Below are 27,203 nucleotides of genomic sequence, written 5' to 3'. Positions count from 1 at the left end.
GGGTAAAAAGGGGAGAGAGGTACAGGCGTGTAGGTGCAGCCATAGAGATGTATGTGTGTACCATGCACGGAGCGTCACATATACACTGTAGATACATCGTATGTAGGACCCATCTGCGTACATGCGTGTATTTATAAACACGTATTTCCAAATGACACATGCGCGCACGTGTCTATTTATTACCTACATATTATATAACACATATTACGTATATTGCATTATATATTTATTGTGTGTTTTATAATACATACATATATATATATATACACACACATATATATATATATATAGTGTGCGAGATATATATATTGTATAAATACACCCCTTGCATTGCTCTTTACGGTGCCAGGGGCTCAGTGCTTCTTGTCCCGCTGCACTGCAGCCCCCCACCTCCCCCCCGCCGCTGTCCTCCGGCCCCCAGCGCTACCCCCCCGGCGATTCTTCTCCCAAGGTCCGAGACCCCCATGAAGAGACGGGTGCGAGGGGCAGAGGGGCCACGGGAGGGGCTTCCAACGGGATCAGCCCGGTCCCGGGCACGTCCCGGCCTTAGTGTGGCCCCAGGAGGGCCACAGGCTGTCGCCCCCCCCCCGGGCCACCCACTCGCGGCTGTCCCAGCGCGGCCGAGACCCGGGCCCGCTTCGCGTTTGCTTCCCCGAAGACCGGGACACCCCGACGGCACGGAGCAGCCCCGGCCCATCTCCACAGAGTCACCACGAGCCGCCGTCTCCCCACGTCGAGGAACAGAGTTTAAAGGGAGAACTGCGGCGCTGGGGAATGCTTTTGACCGCCGACCGGGGGGGTCAGCCCTGGGCCGGCTTTGGGGTCAGGGAAACCCGAGGAAAGCGGCCTCTTTGGGAGACGCGATCCCCGCTTTCCCCTTTTGCTGTCGTCTTTCTGTCCCTCCCGTGGAAGCGGGACACTCCCGCACCCCGCGGATGGCAACGGAGGGAAACGATCCTCTCCGAACTCCGCCGCCCCGTTAGTCTGCTTTCGGCCGCGACTTTCGCCGAGAAACCCAAAAGCGCTGAGAGCAGCACACCGTCAGTCGAGCAAAAACTCCAGCGTTTCGGAGGAGCTCTCAAAATACAGCCCTACCTCCGCCCGCCGCCGAAACCGGACCCGTTAGAAGAGGTAAACCATTTAGCCGGGAAGAAAATACCAAACAAAAGCAAGCAAACAAACACACAAACCACAACAAAAATGAAAATGAATCACACTCTCTCTCTCTCTATATATCTCGGTAGCCTGAAGCACCTCCGAACGGGACAGTGTGGGACGGAATGCTCCGCTGGGGCCGAGAGGGGAAACTATGGGGATAACGCTGCTGAGTGCGGAGTCGGGGAGCGCAGGAGAGCGATGCGGGAGCGCGGTGTGTTTCTGACAGAGTGCGGTGGTTTATGGGGCTGGGATCGTAGTGCGGAAAGAGGGAAAAAGGCAAGAAAAGAAGCAAGAAAAAAAAAAAAAAGAACCCAAGAAAAACAGAAGGAAAGATGTAAGATAAAAAGGACACCTTTATTGCTGGCCCGGCTTGAGATACGCAGCTCCGGGAGCGCCGCTGAAGCGCGCGGTGGCTGCGGGGTCCTTCGGGGAGGGGGTGCCCGTTTGAAACTCAACGCGGGACACGAAAATAAAGGAGTGACGATAACGAAAACGGTTCCTGATCGAACTGTTCCGATCCCGTTTTCAAACAGGCTGCGGTGTTTCAAAACGGGTCGGGAGCACACGGTAAGTACCGTTATATAGTGTTGCCGTGATTTGAGGAGAAGCCCTTCCGCGCCTGAGGACATTTCTGCCTCAGGTGAATTTATATTGCGGAGAAACTCCGATTTCTTTTTCTTTTTTTTTTTTTCTCTCTCCCCCCCCCCCTTCCCCCCCCTTCCGCCCAAGACTTTAACAAACAAACAAACAAACAAAAAAGTGTTAAAAGGGGAAAATCTCCGACGCCGAACCCGTTGGCCCCGAGCGGCGACGCAGAGCCCCAGTGCGCCGAGCGGCTGCGGGCCGAGCCTGGAGCTCCCCGCGGGCTGCGGCCGGGTGGGAGCCCAGGAGGTGGGGGTGGGGGTGATGCACACGGAGGAGAAGCTCCGGACGCGGGGTGCTGAGCGCCCGTTTGTCACATTTTCGCACTGAACTCCAGCACCGCTGTGAGCCCCAACACCCCCAGGAGTGCGCGGGGTTGTGCCGTTCTGTAACCGCCGCTCCCCAGTGTGGGTGTACGCACGCTGCCGCTCGCCCACACAAATCCCATAAATGCTAATAAAACAGATTCCTCCGGCTTTGTTTAACTTTCCCTGGCACCGCGGCCCTATATTGATATTCAATGGGGTTACCCGTGTGCATGAGGATTACTGGTTAAGCGAGGACTCGGGATCAACCTTCTAGAATGCCACTCGAACATGTCCCTACAAATGAGTAAGGTGGGAGACGTAAGCACTGACAATACGATTAATTTGCACCGAAGACTTGAAAGGAAGGAGGAAGTTAAACCACGGTGCTTGAGTTATTAAGCTACGCAGAACTGAGGCCTCTGGTTGCAGGGGATCGTTTTCAGCTCTTTACTCGGAGCTGTGTTACTGCTATTGTCCAACCTTTGCTGGCCACATGGGACCCCGCTTGGCAATCGGACAGAAAATTATTTCTACTGGGCATGAACTGGAAATATCCAGCTGGGGCGGGGATCCATTTCCAGGCAGTGAGCGGAGAAGGAAGCCCGGTGCTCCTTCTCCTCACACAGATAGGGTTGTTAGAGGTTGTCCAAAGTGACTCGAGCTATTAGCCAGAAAATATCTGCTGCTCACAAGTGAAAAAAGAATGGGATTTCTCCCCTCCCCCTTGAATTATTAAATTTGTTGTTTATTTGTTCTGTACAGAATATAGAAAAGGGTACATGGTGCCCGCAATGGATGGTGCCTGTGCATAACACACAGTGACAATACGGGCACACGGAGCTGCAGGAGCTGATGGACTGATTCAAGTGGATGACATTTGGAAAAAATACGTCCACGTTAAAAGCACAGAATGCTCATGTTTGGGTCAGGTTCTCCATTCCAGTATTCTAAGGAGAACCAACCAACCAACCAACCAACCAACCTTCCTTCCTTCCTTCCTTCCTTCCTTCCTTCCTTCCTTCCTTCCTTCCTTCCTTCCTTCCTTCCTTCCTTCCTTCCTTCCTTCCTTCCTTCCTTCCTTCCTTCCTTCCTTCCTTCCTTCCTTCCTTCCTTCCTTCCTTCCAACTGGAAGATTTGATGAATTTTCTGAAAGTAGTTTCCTAAAGTCAGATAACTGATATTAATTATGAAGCCTAAACATCCACGACCGAAGGTTTGTTTCTCCTAATGTAAACTGCGAACTATATTTCTTTCAGATAGTTCTGAAGGTGAAAGCTGTCCTTGGGAACAGGAGAGGGAAAGTATCAGTCACACAGAGGAAGCTTCATGGTTGAAGAATTAGGAAAAACCTTGTATGAAAAGCACACACAAAGAGGAGTGTTTTTGCTCTGTTTGTCTGCAGACCTTTGAACATGATGAAAGTCAGTGTAAGTATTTTAATGTAATTTTTTTTTAAGTTGTGCTCAGCGACTTCAAGTAGTTTTCTCGATGGCCCTTGGCTTTTATGAATAGTGTGACTAATCTAGTGGAGATGAGTAATGGATCTGTGAGGAATAGAGGAATTCTGATGCAAAAACATCTCTCTTTTCTGTCGGTGTTTTATGCTGCTTGACATTCAATATATTATATAATGGCTGTCAGAAGAACTTTGGTAATGCTTTATGGTAACGTTTATAAATACTTTAGTCATGATTTAGAAATGATGAATGGAAAATGCTATTTATAGATAGTTATGTGATGTTTTACTATGTTGTAAACACATTCATACACATCTGTATGTGCCCGTGTTAATTGCCGTGCTTTGTTTGTTGTAGCACACTGATTCAGTACTTTTGCATTTGTCTACGGTACACTTTGCAACACAGCTACCAGCTTATCTCTAAATAGGTATTTTACCATGTATGGACAAAGAAATTGAAGTCAGGATTGATCTATACACGTGGGACTGGGAGGTTACTGCAAGGGAGAGGGTATGGAGAGGGGAAGCAAAGGTTCTTGTGAAGGCTGTTTTTGCGAAATGAAGACCTCAGCCCTGTAAATGAGCATGTATCAGTGAACTCTGTAAGCCACTGGCTTAACACGGCTTAAAACGCAGCAGTGCAGCCCCAGCAAGCCATGTCAAGGCACTGGCTTGTCGCTAGAGCGGATCTGTCTCCTTGTTAACATGGTCGAGCTGATTGGGAAGATCTGGCATGGGGATGGGAAGAGGGAGGATTCACACCTCAGCTCTTTGGGGCCTGGTGTGGTGATCTCATGGTCGTGATCATGTTTGGATCAAAAGGCAGAGCAGAGAACAGGCTCATGCCCTGATGCTGTGCTAGAAGTGGATTGCAAATCCCCCAACTTTCATCATTCCACAGCGGATTTGTGAGTGTGTAACAAACCTACGTGAGCTGGCATCATCAAAGGCAGAATGCAAGTTTTCTGTTCTTATCCTGACTGATGTTCATGTCATCCCAGTTTAAAAGCAGGTAGCTGCTTAATTCAGGTCACCATGAGCTTTTCCAACAGCAGTGAGACTAAAAAGTCATGTTGTATGGGCAGCAATTACCACAGCTACATTTGACACTGAAGCATTTCAAAACTATCCCATATAGGCACACAAAACGTCTGCTTGCCTTGGTAACTTGCTCCCCAGGAAAGTCCCATCAGCATGTTTTGTGTCTGAACAGCAAGGACCGGGTCAGCACACACATCTGAAAGTATAGCTGTTCTCAGTGTGGGTCTTACTGCTACTTCTTGATAGCATTTCCAGCTCTGGATATAACGTCGCTTGTCTTTTTCACTTTGTCAGAATTTGTATCAACAAGGTTTCCATGCTTATATTGTGGGAATAGGGGATTAATTCATCCTTAATTGAACAAAGGCAAACTAAGTTCAATCTCTGCTAACATCAGAAAGATACTCAGAAGATACTGCCCTCTAAAATGATCTGTCTGACCTTTAGACATTGATCCTGAAATTTGATCTCTGAGACCCACCGATACCAAAGAATTAGACACTTCAGTCTCTGGATGCCATTTGGATGTGCTCTCAGTTTCGGAGTTCAAGGCCCCGTCCAGAAAGGGACTCAGGGAGAATGCAGATACTGAAGGCTAAAATGGGAATGCTGAACACTTCCACACAGTTGCTGACTAATTCTGGATGTATCCAGAGTTCATCTGTCATAAGTTTGTTCCTTAATGCAGGTACCTAATGCAGACCTAAGACATGAGTTTTCTCCTTGATTTGGTCCCAACACAATCAGTGAATACATTCCGCTCCACAATCAACAGAAGTTGTCTTTGATTTATATACGCATACCAGTCACATTTGATGGTGAGGATCCAGACTCAATTCTCTCCATTCTCGACAGGGATGCAAATGCAGACCCCTTGTCTTTGAAAAGTGTGTTTGAGGCATTGTCCACTGGACTGCGTGCGATGTACCCTCATACTGAATTTACTTTCTTGTGTATAGAAACAGGGGAAAAGGCAATTCTCTGTTCCAACAGTTAAGCACTTTGCTGCTAAGGGACATATCTGGAGTTCGGTGTATTTTCCAAGTTTTTGTTTGTTTGTTTATTACAAATATGTTACTTCCAGTGTACACAAATGCATCGAAAACCTTTGGAGCAAGATGAGGAGCGCGGTTCCCTTCTCCCAGCCTTACCAAGGAAGATTGGGTGATACTATTCAATGGTTGGACTAGGTGATCTTAGTGGTCTTTCTACCCTTAGTGATTCTATGATGAAGATGATGACTTTCTCTGTCCTTTAGTTTTTCTAGGCAGGGTAGCCTGATGTGAACAGGAGGGACCAAGAGTCAGCCTGGTTTATAATATGCTACTGTGGGCTCAGTGTTGAAAAGATGGAGATAAAACCTTGAACTTCTTCAAAGGCCATTGATATTTCCTATCAATTACCAAGTGCAGGGCCACAGTGTAGTATGGTGAAGAGATGAGAAAAGCTGTTGTTCTGCCTCTAGTATTCCCACCTAAAAAATGTTTGCTTTTTCTTTTTTTCACTGAAAAATCAAAATCAAAGCAAGAAAACAAAAATTGAAAAATTTAGAATAGTCATATCAGGGAAACTCATGATGAGTCGGAGGTTGGAAGAAGATGAATAAGAACCAACCCACTTCCTTAGCATTTTCTCAGTAAGTAGCTCAGGTGTTTCAGTGCTCATCTCTGTTATGCACTCTATTTGGAAGAGCCCAAATCAACAGCAATTTAGGCAGCTAAGAGTGGGTCTGGAAATTAGCACTAGGTCTGTATTATTTAAGAGAAGCTACAACATTTATTTTGATGTCTTCAAAGTAATTCTGGGGAATATTTTCCTATCTAAAAAAACCCAAACCAACCAACCAACCAAAAACAAACAAACAAACCAAACAACAACAAACGACCCACAAAAAAACCCAAGAGAAATCTGTCCTCAGGTTATATTCTTATATATGCAATATATGTAAATGTTCCACTGTTTTCTGGTGGTATGTATGAGGAGTTTCAGACCATTTCCGAGATCATTTGTTCTCATATGAGCAACTCCTTACAACAAACCACAACTTAGCAAGATCCTTGGGCAGTGGCTTACATCTCCCAGATGGTGGTCAGCATACTGCAATGGAAAGAAAGAAACATCCTCACTCCTCCTTACCCTCAGTCCTTATATAGAATTTTCATGTACTTCCAGAAGTGCAATGTATTTTGTCTCTGCGAGAAGAAAACAAATGAGTCCCTCTATCTGTTGAAAACTGTACATACTGTTGTCTCCAAACATTTCTTCTATCACCTGAATGGTTTCAGAAAACCATTTATCTGTTCTTCTCCTGCTATACAGTATAGTAATCAAATTCTGAATATGTTTTTCTTCTCTTTCCTTCCTTTTCTTTTCTTTCCTTTCTTCTTTCTTTACTTTGTTTTTTCTTTTTTTTTTCTTTTTCTTTTTCTTTTTTTTCCCCCCCAGCTTTCTCTTCTTCAGGATTTCTCCAGCACTGGGGATGTGCTATTAGCATACCTTGGGAAACCTTACTGAAGTGGGGATTTGCAGACAACTGTTTACCCTGAACGGATTGCAAGCATTAGACAGTGCAAATATTCACAGTGGCACTGGTAACACCAATATCCCTAACCCTCTGAACATGTACAGTATGGACTGGATAGTTCAAAAAACTGAAGAGGCTCTCAGACCAAGCTGAGTGTTTGTGCAATTAATTCAAGATAAACATTCTCCCAGCTGCCTATGCAGTGCTTTAATGACCATTAGAGGCCCACTGCTGAGGAGGTTTGTGCTTCAATTCCACAACCATATGAGATTTCAGGCAGGTCAGTAGAACAGGCTTTAAGCTGAGACAGATAAAGCCAAGTGGGAGGAAATGGGAGAACACAGAGAATATTATTTATCATAAATGCCTGAGAGAATTGGCTGGAGACCTGAAATGAATTTAGGGGCAGATAAAGCTGACAGATAAATCTTAGACAAATCTAGGATGAGAGAAGAGTGTGATTGGAGAAATAAAATAGATGTGGTGATGATAGCTGCTGGAAGAAGAGTGAAGCTCTGCAGAAGTTCAAGCTCATTTTCAGTAAGATGTTTTATCTTTGGGGATTACTCCAACAGAAACTACAACTCCTCGGAGATTTGCCTCAACACCACTAAAAATGCATAGGTCTGATACTGCAAACAGGGTTCCCATGAAGGGGCTAAACTCCTCATGAATCAACATTGTGGCCTTCGGCATTAACATGGCTTTCGGTCGGTGGGGGCTTTATCAGATGATGTAATGTTTGTAATCCGATATCCCACTCCACAATGCTAATGAGGACAGAAATGCCATGGAACTGAGCCGTGCCAGAGTGATCTTTGCTTCCCTATGAGCTTCTGGTTAAACAGTTTAATGATTTCTTAAATTCAGAGCCTAGGACACATAACTTGTCCCAGGAGTTTGATGTTTACTATTTAGTTAAATCAGACCTGCTGCTTAATTATTAAAGAGGAGAACTTCAGCCATGCCCACCTCTGTTCTGGTCTACCACTGATGTGCACTTTCAGTTTTGATATGCTACTTATTATTTGTAAATGAAATAAAGAAAGCACTCAGATTGTTTGTGCATTCACATCTATGTATGCATACGCCTAAAGCAGGGATATCTGATAACTTGATTTTAACAACAAAGCAAGTCAAAGAAGGAGTTTCAACTCTTAACTCTGAATTTCCTGGAGTTTTACAGATTAAATCAAATCCTTAAGGCCATTTTATCATAGGTTTTTCTGTGCAAGCATGTGATTTATGTCCTCTTTTTATTGCGTGAACCTTTGTCTCTGCTATTTGATTCAGTCTACCAACAGCTGTCAGCTGATTTTATTTTAGTATCTGTAAATTTTTGCACACAAAGCTAGACAAATGCAATGCAGGGGCAAATTAAATCGTGGAATTTAATGCAAAGTCAAGTTGCTGGGTGAACAAGATTTTAACTGCTGATCTAAACCAGCTCTGCATGTAAACAATGGATCTTTGGTATTTACTGTATACTATCTGTCTAGATACAAGGATTACTGTTTCCTCCTCTGCAGCAACTGGCTGGAGGTTCTCACTAGTAGCTGTTATTAGTAGCAATGACACATTAATTGAACTTCACTGCTTCCAGGTGTGTGGCACACTCCGGGGTCACCCAGTGCACTACAGTTTCATGTGTATTCAATTACTGTAGCGTTATGAAGGAATGCAACATGTCATACATTAAAATGTCAATTACCAGTTTTTATGGGATAGTGGGTAAAATAAACCAATCAGTTCTCTTAGCATCGGTTTTGTCTGCTTGGCTGCTGTAGGCATCTCACTTAGCTTTACTCCCCAGATCACCTTTGTGACCAGGACAGAAAAAGAAATGTGTTTGGAAATTACCACTCACTGTTAGAAATTGTTAGATTGCTTGTGTATAAATGGTTGGGTCATGCAGTGCTGTTATTAGTGGCACATCCTGTTATGAGCAAATCAGTAACGGTTCGCTTCAATGGTTTGTTCTGAAGCACTCGAGGTCATGGGCACAAATTCTCATGTGTTTTCAGGGACACAAAACATTTGACGCTCTTCTCTCTGAGTGTGTGATAGCATCTTTGCTAGAGTAGATATGGTTGAGCTTCAAAGGCATTTCCCAGAATTTTTGCAGTGTAAATCTTCACCCCACAGATATCCAAGGCAATGTCTCCCTCTAAAGAAAAACATCTTCTTTCAGCAAAGAAGGGTTTCTTTCCCGCTATGCCTTTAAATATGACATTTTTGGGGAAACTATATAACACTCTGTCTTTCTGACCGGATGAAAGAAGGAATCTTTCGAAAGAAATTTTAGCTCCAGGAGATGGAATGAAAATATTCTTGCAGTATTTTTCCTGGGGAATATTCTCCTATCTCCCCAAGTTTAGCTATATTACATGAAATTTCAACACATGTAGTCTTTTCTAGTAAAATACATTCAAGATCCCTTTGAAAAATTACTTGTTGTTTGGGAAGTTGAGTTTAAGGACTGAATGATTACCAAGTTGTAAGGGCTGTGCCATGGTCAGCTGAATATTCATCAGCAGCTTTTTCTTGTATTGCTGTTTGTGCAGCGAGTTGATGCTTAAGCCTTATATTACTCAGATTTGTACCACAAGGACTAAGCCAAATGAATTAAAAAACAATGGTAGAGATTTATTTTATAATTTAGGCTCTGGATCTTTTTAGTCCATGTCTGTAGGTCTTTCTGTCCTTGAAACAGGCAGAAGTAGAAAATTCTGCAGTGGTGGTAAAGATGCTGGACCAATGTCCTGCATCAACAACATGCTGGAGAAACATTTTAACTGTTCTTAATCTTCTAACAGCTATTGCAATCTATGAAAGAACAAACCTCTTATATGGAAGCTTGGGAACAGTGGAAAATAATATGGTTTAAAATAGTTGCGCATGATACGGTTTGTACACCATTAAATTTCAATTGAGTATGTTTCCTACAACTACAGGAGCCATTAGTTGTGGGTTTGAAAATCATTATTGAGAAGAAAAAGCATCCAACTGGCATCACAAACATACAGTAGACCCAAGGCTAGGAAGATTACATCCAAATGCCTTAGTTTCCCCATTTCTTCACTGGAAATGCACTGTGAGAAAGTATTATGCCAAGGAGATTCCTTGTTTGCCGTATTGAATGCATGTGGTGTCCAACTGCATGATGTAGAGTTAAGCCTAGGAATAGACCTAGGAATATCCCACAACTTGAGGCCACTACAGGACAAATATCCCATAACTCGATGCTGTTAAAATTAACTTTGGGATATCGAGACATATCATCTTGATTCCAAACCCTCCAGTCTTATCTCCAGATCTTCAAAGTCTGTTCCATTCCCACTGAAGAGCACACACAAGTCACTTGGGTGGCAACCTGTAGTCTGGATTCTGCCAGAGGTGAAAAAGAATCATTTAATGATCATTTTTGATCTTGAAATCTACAAAATTGTCCCAGTATGGTGACTGCAAAGTCCACAAAACACTCTCAATTACTAGTCCTCTCTTTCAGCCATAATCACATACTGTAACCTGTTGCCTATTGAGATAAAGTGCGTATGAGTGAAATAAATACATTCTGTCAGTTCTAAGCCAGAAAAATTAAAAAAGACTCAAAATAACATTAGCTACAGGAGATGGAATAAAAAATACTTTGCTCATGTCAGAAGCAAATTCATTTTAATGAATTCTTCAAAAGAATGCAGATGCCTGAAGAAATGTGCATTTATTTTTTGCATGTCATTACTTTAAAAATAGTATAAATGGCTCTTTCTGATCTCTGCATTTATGAAAAAAAAAATCCCATCAAGTTCCGGACAGACAGCATTTAAAAATGAATGTGCAAGCTATGAACTGTGACCATGTCTTATTTATAAATATGTGCTATATAAAAAAACAGAACATACGCTTTATTTTTAAATTCAGAACACAAGGGGATACTGTTTTAAGTAAACATTTGAAGTAACTCCCTTCAAGGATTAACTACTGAAATGAAGAATAATGCATATAACTTGAGTAGCGTCATTGAAAGGGAGACAGTTCTGAAGCAGCCTTTGTCTTTGCAGAGTTGTGGTGAATTCTTAGATGAAATTGTTTATTACTGGTACAAATGGATGATATGACATTCCACTTTGCCCTGGAAGGTAACAGGAGGCAGATAACCCTCTCTGAAATATATCAGTGCACTCCTACTTTTGGTATTCAACTTAGACAGGGAAATTTGGTGTATGGATACTCAGTGTGATAGGTCAAGAGAGCTCTGCTTGATTCCGCAGATCATCTATGTAAGGGATTTTGCTGAAGTTTCTGCCTTAGGCCCCACAATCATAGAATCATAGAATCATAGAATCAATCATAGAATGGCCTGGGTTGAAAAGGACCACAGTGATCATCGAGTTTCAACCCCCCTGCTATGTGCAGGGTCGCCAACCACCAGACCAGGCTGCCCAGAGCCACATCCAGCCTGGCCTTGAATGCCTCCAGGGATGGGGCATCCACAGCCTCCTTGGGCAACCTGTTCCAGTGCGTCACTACCCTCTGAGTGAAAGCACACATCTCTCCAAGGATGATACTCTCTCCCCTTTGTGAAATTCTGCCACCTCATTTCACTCAAGTTTAGCAGAGTTCTTCTGCTCCATTGAATATCAGTTCTATCACTGTGTTTTGGGAGAAGACCATCCATCCATTACAAATTGGGTAGAGGCAGTTTGAACAAGAAATGGTAATGCATTTTGTACTCTGTTGACTGAGGCTTCGGTGAAGGCAGAATATGCTTAATTTTAAGAGGTCTCACTGACTGCTGGGACTGCAGACATGATTAAAATTAAGCACAAGTTTCAGTCCCTTCCTGAATCAAAGTTTAAATGAGATCTGAAATGGTTGCTTGACTTCACATCGCATTACCATTAGCAATTTCCTGGCTATTGTTTTTCTTCCCCCACTGTGGTGACTTTTCCAAAATAGATCCCTCATCTGACTGTAAGGGTAAATGAAAATCAGGCCCATTAAATTTACTGTCTGTAAAACACTAATGCCTAACAAACAGTATCTTTACATTTAGATGGCATTTCTGTCCTGAGGAATCTCAAATCACTCTATAAACCCTGACCTCGATCCTAAAGTCACCTACATACGTGAGCAACTTTATATTGCATATTAAACAGGATTACGCATAAATGTAGAACTACTCATAGGCTGATGTGTTTGCATGTTGAAGACCTTAGTGTACAAGTGTCACTCTGGACAAATGTCATTAAGACTATAGTTTATGCCCAAACCTTTAACGGGGTTAATAAGGATTATGTCAGGTTTCATAAATGCACAGCATTTACCATATGCCAAGCAACATTTCTTCTCTGCATTCTCACAGCTGTTGCCTTCATCTTTTTAAAGGAATGCAAATAATTCCAGGATTTATTGGCAACTGTCAGAGGAAAAGTGTTAATGAAAACTGGTACTGCACGTAACATAAACTAAACATCACTTAGCATTTTTCACGTTATATTCTTGAATACTGAAAATACCAGATTAAAATTCACTAAGCATGTGATGACATCTGGCTGTTTTGCCAGATTTCATAGTGCTATTACATTGACTAATCCAATGAAAAGGTAAGTTGACCAAGCCTATAACAATATCACTCATAATTATAACTCCTATAAATTCTCCTTGACTGCAGATACTACTTAATAACTAGACAAGGCATTCTAATTTAGGAATAAGCTTCTTAGGATGCCCCAAATTATTATTATTATTTTACATTTCACTGCTTTCATCACTCTCTCAGCAATCACCCTTGTCCTTATAGAAACAAACTACTAAACAGACCACCATTTTAATTATTTTTTTAAAATTTTAAGTAACAAGAACACATTTAAAAGCATTTCCTGAATCAGAAGGTTGAGTCTTTTTTATTGCAGGTGCTTTCACCACACAGCCTTTCCACAGGCTGATCAAGCTGCAGCTTAAATGCAGTCAGGTAACTTTTTAGCCATTTTACTGTCCCCCTGTCCTTTGCCAGTAAATACCTGCCACCTTTCAGGTACAAGGTGACAGCATTGTTACAAAGAACACAGTGCTGCTTACACTCCAGGCTCAGAGACAGATGCCCTGTAGGCTGCTACTTAAGTAAAACTTCAAGGAACAGGTTTCTTAAGGATTCCTTTTCCTTAAATGATTGAATCAGCAAAATATCACAGAATTATTTCTTTGAAGTTCTGGACATGCTGTAAAATACTAGCTTGGGTATTCAGAAGAAGTGTTGCGATGAAAGTTGACTTAATCATTTCAAAGTAAGATATAAGAGACAGATTCTTCTCTCTTATTTCTTTCATTCATTTTGACACTTGATGATCCTGGTTCTGCTAGGTCAGCAAGAGATTTGCTGTTCTGCTGTTGTTGGACAACCTTGCTCACAGTGGGAAAGATTCTAAGATTAGCAGCCTTCTCTGAAAAACAAATAGCCTTCCCCCTCTCTCTTTTCTTATGTCAGTCAGTCTTTTGTTCAGTTCTGTGTATAACTGAAACAACGTGAAGATAGCAGAAAATATTCTGCATCAAATGTTTGTTTTATTGAAATTCAGTGGAACAGAATTTGGTCATGATTTAACTTATGTAATTTAGGATGCATTGAACAACAAAGGCAGTCCTAGTAGTATTTTACCAAGAACTGGTGTTTCAAACAGCTGTTTTCATCCAATAGAAAATATGTGATACCATTTTATTCCCTCTATTTGCCTAAGTAGAACAAATTGCGTTTGCTAAAATCATCCAGTTAAAGTGTTTTCTTCATTGCCCTTATATTGCATATTATTTCACAGGCCACAGAAAATACATACATCTGAAGGTCTCTGTCTGTATTCAAAACTAAGACGTGTCCTAGAGGTTGATTATTCTACTCAAGCACTTCTCATTATTCTATTTAAGTGCTGATCACTCAGCATGGTCTGAAGATAAGATAAAAATCAGCTTTATTTCTTATTCTGAGAAAAGCTGACATCAGGATCAATAAATCCTGACAGAAGCTATTAACATTTTAATGAGTTACTCAATAATATTCTAAAGATGTGCTGGCAAGTCAAGCCTCCTTTGATTAAGGACAAATTTCTTAGACTACTGTAAATATATATTTCAAGGTCCAGAATGCAAAGCTGTCACTTATCAATCAAGAATAAAGGGCAAAAGTCATGAATAAAGACACTATGGCAGGAGCTGTCCATATGATTATGATGATTACTGTACATGACGTAAATTTTTAAGATGCCATTCATCTTAAACAAAGATGGCCAAATATTAGTCCTTGGGTTGTGTATTTGGTTGTCATATGATTGAAGAAGTGTCCATGACTTCCTCTTGCGGTGTATAGAAATCCAATGATGTTGGGAGCAGTTGGACACGTCTATACATGGTTGAATGGAATGGCAAATAAGAGCAACGAGCCAGCTGAATAGGAAAGAAAGTATCTGTCAGAACTCTGTTGAGCCTCAAGAAAAAGACAAAGGGTTATTGAGGTGAGATATACTTGTCTAAGGGTGTATTTTGCCTTTAAAACTAGGCAATTCAATTGCACTAAAATGAATCCACATTTGACCTAAAGGGGAGATGTTACCTGACATAGTGTTAAACATTGCAATAAATCTGTTGACAGAACAATGCTATTGAACATAATGCCAATAGGTTACAGGAAAATCCTTGCTAAGATGCCATGCTTACAGAATATTGACTTCAGTGCAACATTTCATTGAACAAATATGAGTCTTCTAACACAAGTCACAGATGTGACTTTTCTAAAAGAGACAGTCCAACAGAATCAGAAGTACTGCAGTAAAGCTAGGGACAGCAAAGGACTATAGGGTTTCTCAGCCTGGACGATCAAGATGTAGGAGAAAACTGTAGAGAATGTAAAATGGCATTAGCAATACTTCCCTGTGGGAATGAACACATGAAATATGAATCATGGAGCTAGCTAAAAAGAAACTCGTGTTATTAGATAAGATACTGCATGGACCTACCTTATTCACAATGAAAGTGTTCAATGATTTCCATAAATATACGAGTAGGAGGTATTTCTCTGAAGATTAGGTGAAAATCATATCAAAATTCAAAAGAAAAAGGCTGTAAATACAGATGAGGCTCTCAAATATTTTTTTCACTTTTGATAACACCCTTGACAACTGTTCACGACATCTTAGCACCCAAGTTTCCCATTTGTGATATAAGAAATATACATTTCTCTTCAAGAAAGACATAAGATCAAGATGCTGCTGCTGCAGCAGCAGTGGCTGCTGAAAACATGGAGTTGAAGCTCTGATGTTTGGTGTCCAGAATACTTACAGTTTCTAGAAACATATATTTAGACAAAGACTCAGAAGGATCTCATCAGTGTGGAACACTCTGAAGAAGGAGAATGCTGAATAGCAGCTAATAATACCTTTCCTGTAAAAAAGAACAAGTAAAAAGGAAGAAAAATGTAAGTAGACTTCAAATTCTGCACAAACATGTCTTTCATAATAGCCCATACCTCGGGGTTTAAATGCTACTATTTCAAAATGTTCTATTCATTCATCCCTTGATAAATTCTTGCTGACGTACTGCTCAGAGGTGGAAACACTACAGTTTCACAAAAAAACAGGTAATCCAACAGTTGAGTAAACTGAACTCCATCACACTGCAGAGGGAAATATTCCAGATTTCTCCTCTTCATGCTTTGCTCTATATAATATATAGAGAGCATGTGTGTGTGTAAACAAAACAGAAGAGATTCCAGGAGCAAAATGAATAATGTTGGTATTCATAAAAGCATTCAACAACTGAGGCTTTGTTGCAATCAAGTTGCTGTTGGCACTCACTGATAGACATGACATTTATTTACCTCTCTGACAGCCTCAGTGCCTCACGATATACAACAGCATTTTCAGGACTCAGCCTTGAAAACAAAAGCCCTAGGAAAGTTGTGAACACTACTTCATACATTGGACAGGTGACAAAGGGATGGATGTCACCTGAACCCATTGGTACACTCATATTTTTTCTTTATTTTCTGAACCTTTGATCAGGCATTTGTTGCATATGAATAACAACAGTCAGGAATAATCTGGTACGCAGCTGAATTTTTAAAGTACTATTTTGACTGAAAAGATTGTGTTGAAGTCTGTGCATGGATAATGCTGAATATTTTCTTGGTGAAGCAGGACATATTTTGAGAAGATCACTTATTCTTCTTTCTGTTGAAGTTCTCCGCTGGATGGGAACATATCACCCAAAGCCAAGGACATCGGGTAAGGTAGAGACTGTGTAATAATAGTGTCGTAGGTGCAGAAAGTCTTTGAGATACCTAAATCCCCTCTCCTACAAATGGCCAGAACTGCTGCCATCCCAGTAGAATTATGCAGGTTGGCCCTTAAGCCTCTTATGGACCCTTGTGTTTGCCTGAGAGGCCTGATCCAATGGGTGGCTGGCTGGCTGCCTTCCTCCACTCTGCTCCTGGGTGAGCACTAGGCTGAACATAAAAGGAGAGGCAGCTTAGCTCAGGGATGTGGTGAGCTGTTTCTGACCTTGCCACAGGGAACAGCTCATCAGACAAATGGTGTCTGTGAGTAAGAATCTCAGATGCAACACCTCCAGCCTGAGATGTGAAAATCCATATCTATTTACCACTTCATGTCCTATCTCTATGTTGTCACAGTGCTTCCTTGGGAGGAAGACAGATGGGGTTCAGGCTCTTCCTTGGAGCTACTGAATAGTTTTATCCAGGGCAGACATCATGTATAATGTATAAGCAAACCTAAGAGCTGGGCTAAGTCCCTGTCTCTGTCTTCCCACATGAAGAGCCCATGCACCTGATTAGAGCATTAAGGTCCTTAACACAACGACTCTTGAAAGCTTTTTGTGTGTGTGACCCAGCAAACAGAGGAGCACCCAGACTCACCAGTAGCTCAGTCACCAGGGCACTGTCTTGCAGGAGACTTGAACAACCTGTGTCCTGAGAAGTAATTTAACTGCTGAATTAGAGGACAAAAGGATATTGTGACAACTGCAACCTTTTGCTCTTTTTCAGCCTGTATTATAAAAGAGAAAAGTGACCTCTTGCTATGTTGTTGAAAAGAACAACAGCCTGGGTTAAGAGCCTAAACTCCAAAAGAAGCAGAATGCATGACATGCTACTTTTTAAAGCATTCCTTGCTAGCTGATTTTAGCTGATTTATGCATCTCCCTGCTCAGCACGCTGACTGGTGCTTCCCAGAGAGCACATGGCCAGCCCTGAACCATGAGGCAGGGGAGATGTGCACCTACCTCACTCTGTGGGGCTAATCTCACAGCCTGACTCAGAGGTTTAGATATGAGGGTTAGATTCTGCTTTTGTGCAAATGGATTCTAGTGATTTCTATATAGGTGTACAAGTATTAATAAGATCCTATTATAAGCCTATATTTAAGGTTTATATGTCCTTATGAAAGGCACATTTTTCAAAATCTCATTTTCTTCTAAACACCTTCCAAAGAAGAACCAATGAAAATCTTCCTCTCAATTTTTTCTAAGCTCTCTCAATCAGATAGGTTTATTTTTCCCATTAAAAGTAAACGAAACAAAACAAAGCAATCCCTATGGATGTTAACAAGACTTGTGTAAAGAACTTTAAGATCTGAAATATTAAAAATATTTCTATGTTTATTTTGAGTTTATTTTTTTCCATATGTTATTTCTTTTTGTCTTGTGAACAAACACAGCTCATTAATTTGTATTTATTTATTTATTGTTACAGATCTTGCTTTTTATATCTCTGTTAACATTTTCATTTTCCAAATTCTCTTTAATTGACTCCTTCCCTGGTGAAGACGATGGATTACCTTCTCCAACATGCACACTCTGCTCCTGTCTAAACTCTGTATGGCATTCACCCTAGCAGAGCACATTATGGCTCATCTAATGACGAACTATAACAACTAAATATTTTTTACAGAGTTCACAGAATCAGAGAATCACTGAATATCCTGAGACGGAATGGACCCAAAAGGATCATCAAGTACAACTCCTGGCTCCACACAGGACCAAACAGAATTCAAGCTGTGTTTCTAAGAATGCTTTCCAAGTGTTTCTTGAATTCCAGCAAGTATGGTACCATGGCCAATGCCCTGGGAAGACTTTTCCAGGTAACACCTACCAATCTGTTCCCATCCTGTGTTTATGCTCCCCCCTACAAAATGCTCACCCTTATTCTTACTGAATTAAATATTTTTACATGTTATTTTTCAGTTTTATAGCCATCATGAAGAATTTAATATTATTCTTTCACTATTCTGTGGTCAGCTCAAACCATAGTAACCTGCATATGTGACTGCAAATGTGTAAGCATGTTGCTTATTTTAATATCCAGTAATGGAAATACTGACTAGTACCTGTCTGTGGACAGATTGCTATAGTGCCATGCTTGGGACAGCCTCCCATGTCTTTAGTGATCACTTGCCCAAGTACACCACTCCAAACACCTTTTCATGCACTCCATAAGAGGTCCTACTATGTTTTTTATTTCCCACTCTTTCAGTACAGCAACTATATTTCCCAAATGTCCTCTTTCAATGGCTTTCCCGTTCCATTCTGTGGTCTTCTTTTTGATACCCATGTGCTCTACTCACACCCGCACTGCCACATTTAGAGTTGGAAGGGATATTTCCCTTTCAGAGACCAAACTGGCTGCAACCATCACAACTCTGTTCTCAACAGCATGAAGTATGGCTCTTTTTGTACAATGTTCTGGGAGTTGTGAGAAAAATTCTGCTATTGAGCCATCCAAGTAGCACACGTCCTTTAAAACAATGTCTACAAAGGTGCCAGGATATTTTCCAAAACTGTTTATGAAGATTTGAGGCCATATACCATGTATAAATTCACTAAAATCAAGATAACTTAATGATTGCATTAACTAATGATATGATATGATCTGTCTCTCAGAAACCACCCCATTTTAGTACACCACCACCACAAGTATGAACACCTTATACTTGAACATGACTACCAGTACTTCAACTATTAACAACAGCTCAAAAATACCCAAATATTTTGCTGCCTTCATTTTGAGAAAAGGCTTTGGTGGGCTGCAATTACATTTCACCTACTCTGACTGCTTCTTCCAGGGCCTCACTCCTCACCACCCTCCAGTAGGGCTCTTGGCTGTTTTTTAATGGAATAGCCTGAACAAACATACTGCTCTCAGTGTGACGATGTGCTGCTGGTTACTAAGCAGCATTTGCAAAGAGTGTTTACTGCTCAGACCCCCTCCCCCTTTTATCACTTAGATGTTATCTGCACAACAGGCACAATTGTAAGTAGATGCTGACACTATAAACAAGCACGCTTCAGATTTATGCTTCCACATTATACTTTTAACATGCTACTTATTTTGAGGGAACTAAATAAAATTATGACGATGATTCTAGCTAAAAATGCATGGTGCACACTATCCAAGAAATCTAACAAAAACATTAAATATGTCCCAGGAAATCAAATTTATAGCACAGGAAATGTTTAGTGACTTCATTACTCAGATTACCAGTTGGATATCAGTTACATCATCAGCAACCTCCAATTTCCTGTTTTGCTTATCATAGAGTTACTGTTTTCTTTTTTTAATGTTTGCACAGCCCGTGTGGCAACAGCTACAGTGAGATCAGATACAGGAATTTTCTGTGATGGATTAAAGATCATGTTTATTTTATCATTTTTGAAGAAATAATAATAATAATGTTGGGAACTGAATGTGTACAAAACATAAATAGGCTTCTATTTTTTTTTTCCACTGGAAAAGATATGATTTGTGGCAATATGTGCATTAGTTCTTCGTAAATATTATTGATTTGTGTCCCGCTTCAGAATTGTTCCTTCCTACTGACTAAGAAATGATACCAGACTTCTGGCAGTTGACAGTCACATTATATACTTCTGGTCCTTACAGAAACTTGCGTTTCTTTGCTCTCTTTATGTCTATGAATCAGCCACTCCTTGTGCTTGTAACTCTCCTATTAATCTTACAAGTTGCCTGGTCTTGTAAAAGCCTGACCCACAGTTTCAGACAAGTATGAATCTCTGTCATGGCAATACCAACTTCATTCAAGGAAAAGTGTATTTCTTTGTCATTCCCAATCATTCTGTGAAACTCCAGATTTTTCTTCTAACGCAGAGCTTCACACATAATTGACTGATCTCCAGACTCCTCCCAAGCTCTAGCATCTTTTTGGCCTCTCTGAAGGCCTGTGAGGTTCCTAAGTGAAAGCCTTGAGATATGGACCTGGAGATCACCTGGCCAAAATCACACAGAAAATGGACTTGATCTGGGGCTGGTAGATAACTCATAGCATTAGGTTGGGCCTGTTTCTTTTCTAAATTTTAACTTACTTTGGAGAAGCTCTCTTCCAAGTGACTAAAATCACACTTACGAGGCCTCTGTAGCGAAGGAAAAAGAAAGGCAAAATTTGTGATCCATATACGGGTTAGTGGGTGATAACAGTGTGGAGTTATAAAATAATGCATATTCACCAAAGGTATATATTCACCAACTGTGTGCCAGGGGGTTAAACACATCTTCAGTTGTTATTATGGATTAAAAAGTAGGTAAAATAAAATTTCTTGATAACATAGAAAAAATGGATTAATGAAGAAATATACTTTAATGAATGGTATTAGACTATTTGTGAAAACAAACAAAAAAACAATGCCACACAAATCTTTAAGTCAGTTTCATCAATTGATTGTCAAGTCTTTTTCATACTGTCTTTTGCCTTTGGAAAAACACAGTGAGATAGGCTGAGATGTAACAACAGTATTAATGCACAAAATAAAAGCATCCTCGTGACAATATTAAGAAGTTAAAAAAAAAAAAAAAGCAGTAGATTTACAAATGCAAAAGCTTATAGAAAATTTCTCTTGTCCTCTAGCAAGCACCAGAACCTCCTGATTGGAAAGTAACCAATAGCCAAGAGACATTCAAACTGAAATAATTATTACTTGTGCAAGTAATTATTTCCAAACTGGCAAAATTTGACTTCTTCTCTGCTTTAGCAGCTACCATACAGTTTTTGAGGCTGTCTTCTACTTGTTCTCTTTGAAGAAAAATGCAGTGGTATTCAGAATGTTTTCCTCTCTGATCTAGCTGAAATCGCACTCACAAGCCCTTGCTTACACGTAGAATTTCCACATTAATTGGTTCTGGAAACCAGGCTGCCCTCTTGGAATCTTAAACTTAGCAACTTTGAGCAAAAGTCTGATTAATATCAGCAAAAATCCTTCTCTTGCACCTCCTTTGTTTTCACAAAACATAGACTTTCTGGTGGGCATTTTTTAGGTAAGTGTGCTGCTTGAATTAATAGGTAAAAATAGAGTCGTTGAATCATAGAATTGTAGAAGCATAGTACCACAGAATCACAGAATGGCTTGGATTGGAGCCTTAAAGTCCACACCGCCCCAACCCCTGCCATAGGCAGGGCTGCCCCCCACCAGCTCAGGCTGCCCAGGGCCCCATCCAACCTGGCCTTGAGTGCCTCTAGGGATGGTGCACCACAGCTTCTAGCTGCACTTTTGCCTAGTGTTCCAAAAATGCTTTCACTGCCATTGACAAATAATACGTTGCATGAAAGAGGGAAGAGAAATCACATGCATACTTTTATGTCCAGTTCTTCCCAACTTCCCTCCCTCAACTTACTTCTCTACTCTGCTTATGTGCAGGTTGTGGGTAGTTATATTAATGCAAATAAGAAAGATGTTAGCCCCAGATCATCCTGATGTCATTAACATGCATGACAGAAAATGGATTACAAATGATCTACCCTGCAGAATAAGGCTTTATATTTTTCTTTATTTATTTTTGTTAACTGGGCAACAGGGCATTAAAGCCTTGTGATGTATTAACTTTTTGGCCTGGAACTGATTTAAGGCTGCACAAGGAAGAGTTTTTGATGCACCATTTGTGGTATGAGCATATTTTGACATCAGCAATTTTTAAGATATCTATAATACCACTGTGACTTCAACGTTTTATTTGTCCATGCTAACAAATATAGTACTCTAAATACATTAAATTCTGTGTATTTTAAATATGGATATAAATATATTGCTTTAAACAATACATTGTTTAGAGTTATGTGTTAACACTGACACTGAATTCACTAACAATTCTTAGAAATAAACAGTAAAACTCCTGGGAAACTCCTGGCAAGATTTAGCATTTCTGTATTAATTGTCCTTTGGTTTTAGCCATTAAGACCATTAAAGAGAAATCAAACGGCAAGGTAATCTTGAGTTCTGATGTACTGTACAAAAAAATACTACTCCCAAACTCCACTGTAGTGTCTGGTGGATGCGTGACAGCTCTGCTGCCTGCACCAACATACAAGATCCATGGGTTGCACATTGCTTTTTTGGCTTCAGCCTTTCATCAAAGGCATGATTAATGCTAAGAAGTTAAAAACTCGTGCTCACACCATAGCTCTCACTTCTTTAGTATTCTGTTTCACTCTGTCACTAAATTGTACCAGATAATCCTTTTTCCTGAATCTTTTGTTGAGTTTGAAGTACTCTGCACTAACATACAGCTAGTGGGAGAGGAAGAAAAGGCGTTTCTGGTGCTAAACCTGAACCTGCAATGGCTACAGGGCAGTGAAACTCTTGTTTAGTGCAAGTGACTGATGGAAGGCTCTTATTTTTAAGCAATAATGAATTATGCTCAAAGCCTACCCTCTACTTATTAAGCAAATAAGAATAAGATCATATGCCCCTCTACAGTGTAACTGTGCCGCAAGTTTATAGGTCTTTCACTGGCTCTGCCAATTTTCTGGCTGCGATTAGACCAGTAGATGCCAAAATCAAAGAATCATAATAACATTAAGTTTGGAAAAGACCTCTAAGATCACCCAGTCCAACCATCAGCCCACCCCCACCGTGCCCACTGACCATGTCCTGCAGTGCCACATCCACACAGTACTTGAACACCTCCAGGGACGGTGACTCCACCACCTCCCCTGTGCCTGTGCCACTGCCTCACTGCTCTTTCTGAGAACATATTCTTCCTAGCATCCAATCTGAACTTGAGCCATTCCCTCATCCTATCACTGTTACCTGGGAGAAGAGGCCAACGCCTCCTTTCAGGTGGCTGTAGAGAACGATGAGGTCTCCCATGAGCCTCCTCTTCTCCAAACTCAACTACCCCAGTTCCCTCAGCCGCTCCCCATCAGACTTGTGCTCCAGACCCTTCATAGATTTGGTGCCCTTCTTTGAGATGACCATGCTAAGGTTCCCATAAGGTAATGAATACCTCATGCAAAAGCTTACATGCCTGTTTGAATAATTTGGAACCAGATCTATGAATCAAAACACTGTTTTTGTTATATGTTTGCCTTCTATTCAAACCTTGTAAAATCTGAATATTACATGGGACACTGTTCCCTCCAGCCCCAGGCTCTCAGTAGGGACCCAACTGCCCCCTCCACTTGCATGGAAAGGAAATAATTCCTGACTTCACATGAGAAGCACATGTGCTGTCTCAGGCATGCATGTGGTCTTACCTCCATAGAGCTACTCAGGCTCACCACTGCAGCAGAGCCTCTTTTGCTCTTTAACTGTATTTTATTTCAACAGGTGCCTTTTCAGTTGAGCAGCAATTCAGCTAGCACTCACCTCCCATCATGGCACACGTCTGCAGACCTGGTGCTGCTTATGCCAAGCCACATTTGTCCTACTCACTGCACATTCAGATTGCATTTCTGGTAGGACTTACTACTGAAGAATCGGGTCAAGCACGCAGGAATTTTTGACAAAGACTTCTTTAAAACAGCCCTATCAATCTATTGTGTACTGTATTTCACTCACACATTATGAAATAAGACCAGGGAAAATGTTCATCTGCAAAAAATTCCCCAAAGAGAAGCATGTCAAGACCGCTAGTCTTTCCATATTGTTATGAATGAAACTCAACGTTTCAAGTATCAACCCTTGACCAAAATCACTAGGGATTTCCCCTGATTTCCACCCCCACTCAATTTTAAAGTAACTGCATTACAAGTATGCGTTTTTATACAGTAAGGCATAATGCACACACATGCACACACACACACAGAACAGCAACTGCTGTTTCTGGTGTAGCGAGTGATAAAAAAATTGGCTGCGATTCAGAGAATACTCCATGTTTTGGAGACTGTCATGACAGGCAGGGATTAGATTTTACATGAGTGGTGATGAGGATACTTCTACTGACATGTGGGGGCTGTATTTTTTCTTGCCAGTGGGGCTGAGCCACGTAATTCATCTTTCTCGCTGAGAAAAGAGCACATCAACTACAGAGATCCCAGATTTGTATGGGGAGAACTACGTGGTGCACAACTGGAACTGGGCTGTGTGTTGAAAATAGCACGACAGATTATTCAGGCTGCTTTCCTCCCCATTAATTATTTAGAATTTCTCACCTTTTGCAGCTGGGATTGGTATCAGTATGGAACAACCGTGAGGGCTTCTCACAAAGTGTAAGTAGAAGAAAACCACCTCTGCAGGTTTAGAAATGTACCCATCTGAGATACTGTGAATGCACGCTTTTATCAGTTTTTATTTTGTGTTTATTGTATACATGGGGCATGTTTCCTGAATTTTCCCACAATCACTCTAAAATGCTTTTTGATTATAGTTCCATTTTTCCTGCTTTGAGAACATCTTACTGTGGGCCACAAGGCACTCAGATGGTATGGGAGAGGCTGGAGCATCATATGTCCCAATAGAAGTTTGTTATTGGTGGTTTATAAGCACAGGTTTTTGGTGAATGGTTATTTGTAGATACCTCATCTACAGAACAGCAAAAATCTGAAAATGAAAATATTTCTATCCTGTACTACACTGTGTATGCTGCTTTACAATTAATATTTTAAGGGAATTTAAGACACTTACTGGCAATATGCTTCTCATGTAGAGTGTAGATTGTGTGGACTAAACAGCGTTCTATTTTAAATCAATCTATTTTTTAGCTGATCAGCAGTTATGACTTTTTTTCTGCTTACAAGCATAGCACAATACTTAACGAAGCTGGCAGGCACTAAAACCCCCTGGTCAGCATCTTTCAGTTCCTGTCAGAGTCACTGTACAAGCAGATGTGTTTATGTTGCAGAACCTTACCCTGAGCCATGCAAGCCATGGTGGGACTTTTGGTCTGTGGAACACATAGTTATGCTCATGAGCAATTTCCATTCCACTCTCCTTTCTAAAACCAGCTCATATAAAATAAGATTGAACCGAGACGCTTATGGCAAACAATAAAAACCTGAGATTAGCAGGCTTTAAAAATGTTATCTGCCATTCCAGCCCGGCAGTTTTGGATTTCCAGGTTTGAGTAAGATCAGGAGTGATAAAACAGATACAATACAAGAGACTGTTCTCATGGCATTTCCAGAAAGGCCAGACAGTAAATCTCAACAGGCGAGTAGATTTCCAGCATACCTCTAATGTCTAGAGGTCTGAATAAGCAGAAATAATTTATTAGGATTCACTCATTGCTTGAGCTGAGTGTGACCCAGTGCTTGAGTAACTGATTCAGGCATGGCTTGTCAGTGATCTCAAAACTCAGTTTTGAGTTTGTGGTTCAAATGAAACCAAAAGCTGAAAAAGAGAGATTTGGCCATTTTCTTGTTTTGTTCCAGTTTCCACCTCAGGTAAAGATTTACCTCATGAGCCTATGTTCACCAAACTTGCCAAAGCTAGCTTAAGTTTGGGGCTCACCAGCAGCACTGTGGTGGCAAGCAGAGTCAAGGTGCAAGGTCATGGCATAAAACAAAATGCACTGAACGATCCCTATTCAAAGAGTTGTAGAAGAACTAGTAAGACTCTTTTGCTACATAGGCTGCACAGATCAACGTGAGGAGGAGGACTGAGTTCTGCTCAGGAAGTGCAGGAGATCTGAAATATTTTCTAAGAGAGTGAGAGAGTGTATTTGGGGAAAACAGCACTACTGATGTGGAGCACTTTCCTCTGGCTCTGGTAGCCAAGCTTTAAATGGAGAGGGATTCAGTTAGCATATCCTCTGAATGTATCAAAAAGGGAGAATGAACTGTAGCAATAAGGGATGTCTGCGCTGGAAACTTCAGTGGATTTGGTGCATTAAAGGATCCACAGCAGCTGTTGTGCAGGCATACAGCAGCACACCACATGCTCCCACCGTTATGGGAGCAGTGCTCCTTGCACTGGGTCTCTGCACATCTCGACAGAGAAGGAAGTCTCTCCACAGAGTAGTGAAGTCTGGTTGGTCACCATGGGAAATGCCCCCAGGAAGGGTCTGAGGAGAGACAGGCATCCTTAGAGGGCTGCATTGGTTTCTCTTGCGGGAAACAGGCCTGCTATTTCTCCTGTCATAGAATCAAAGAATCAGAGAATCATTACAGCTGGAAAAGACCACTAAGATCACCCAGTCCAACCATCAGCCTGCCCCCACCACACCCACTGCCCACATCCCTCAGTGCCACATCCACACGGCTCTTGAACACCCCTAGAGAAGGTGACTTCACCACCTCCCTGGGCAGCCTGTGCCACTGTCTTACCACTCTTTCTGAGAAGAAATTGTTCCTAAAATCCAACCCAAACCTCCCCTGGCACAACTTGAGGCCATTACCTCTTGTTGTATTGGGTGAATCCCATTTAACCTTTCTGTGGTGGCTTGAGGATCTGTTTGTGGGACTCTGAGGTGAGAGGAGCAGATGATACCCTGAGCAGCTGCACATTTCCCCTGGGATGTATTTCTGGAAGCCGGTAAGTGTTGCCTGATGTCTGAGTTGGAGGACAATAAATCCCAGCCTGTTATAGCAGCTGCTTCAAAAGGAAAAAGAGAGAATGTGGTAATCAAGAGGAAAAAAAATAGATTTTGTTGTGTAAACTGACAAAGAAAACAGTCCTAAGCACTGCTGACATCAGCTTAGGACACAGGACGCTTTAGAAATATAGCTTGATAGGTGTGCAGTCTGAAAAGAAAGGCTGTGAGATTAACAACAGCTGAGTGCACAGCACATCTGGTCCCAATGCTGTTTGACACAGTAGAGATGGTTGGTAGAAGATGGTTACT

The 27,203-nt window shown here is 41.3% G+C and overlaps 1 long non-coding RNA gene across 1 annotated transcript; it reads left to right on the top strand.

Moving 5' to 3' along the window:
• Nucleotides 1–575: 575 nt before the first annotated feature.
• Nucleotides 576–8,889, top strand: LOC121107509. The gene is made up of 4 exons (XR_005841718.2): nt 576–1,131; nt 1,692–1,725; nt 3,369–3,535; nt 7,054–8,889. It is a non-coding gene; the product is annotated as an uncharacterized LOC121107509 (long non-coding RNA).
• Nucleotides 8,890–27,203: the final 18,314 nt, after the last annotated feature.

The sequence above is a fragment of the Gallus gallus genome, chromosome 1 (genome assembly GCF_016699485.2).
Source record: "Gallus gallus isolate bGalGal1 chromosome 1, bGalGal1.mat.broiler.GRCg7b, whole genome shotgun sequence".
Lineage (NCBI taxonomy): Eukaryota > Metazoa > Chordata > Aves > Galliformes > Phasianidae > Gallus > Gallus gallus.
The sequence above is the reverse complement of the archived record's forward strand: the minus strand, read 5'-3'. Positions and strand labels throughout refer to the sequence as shown.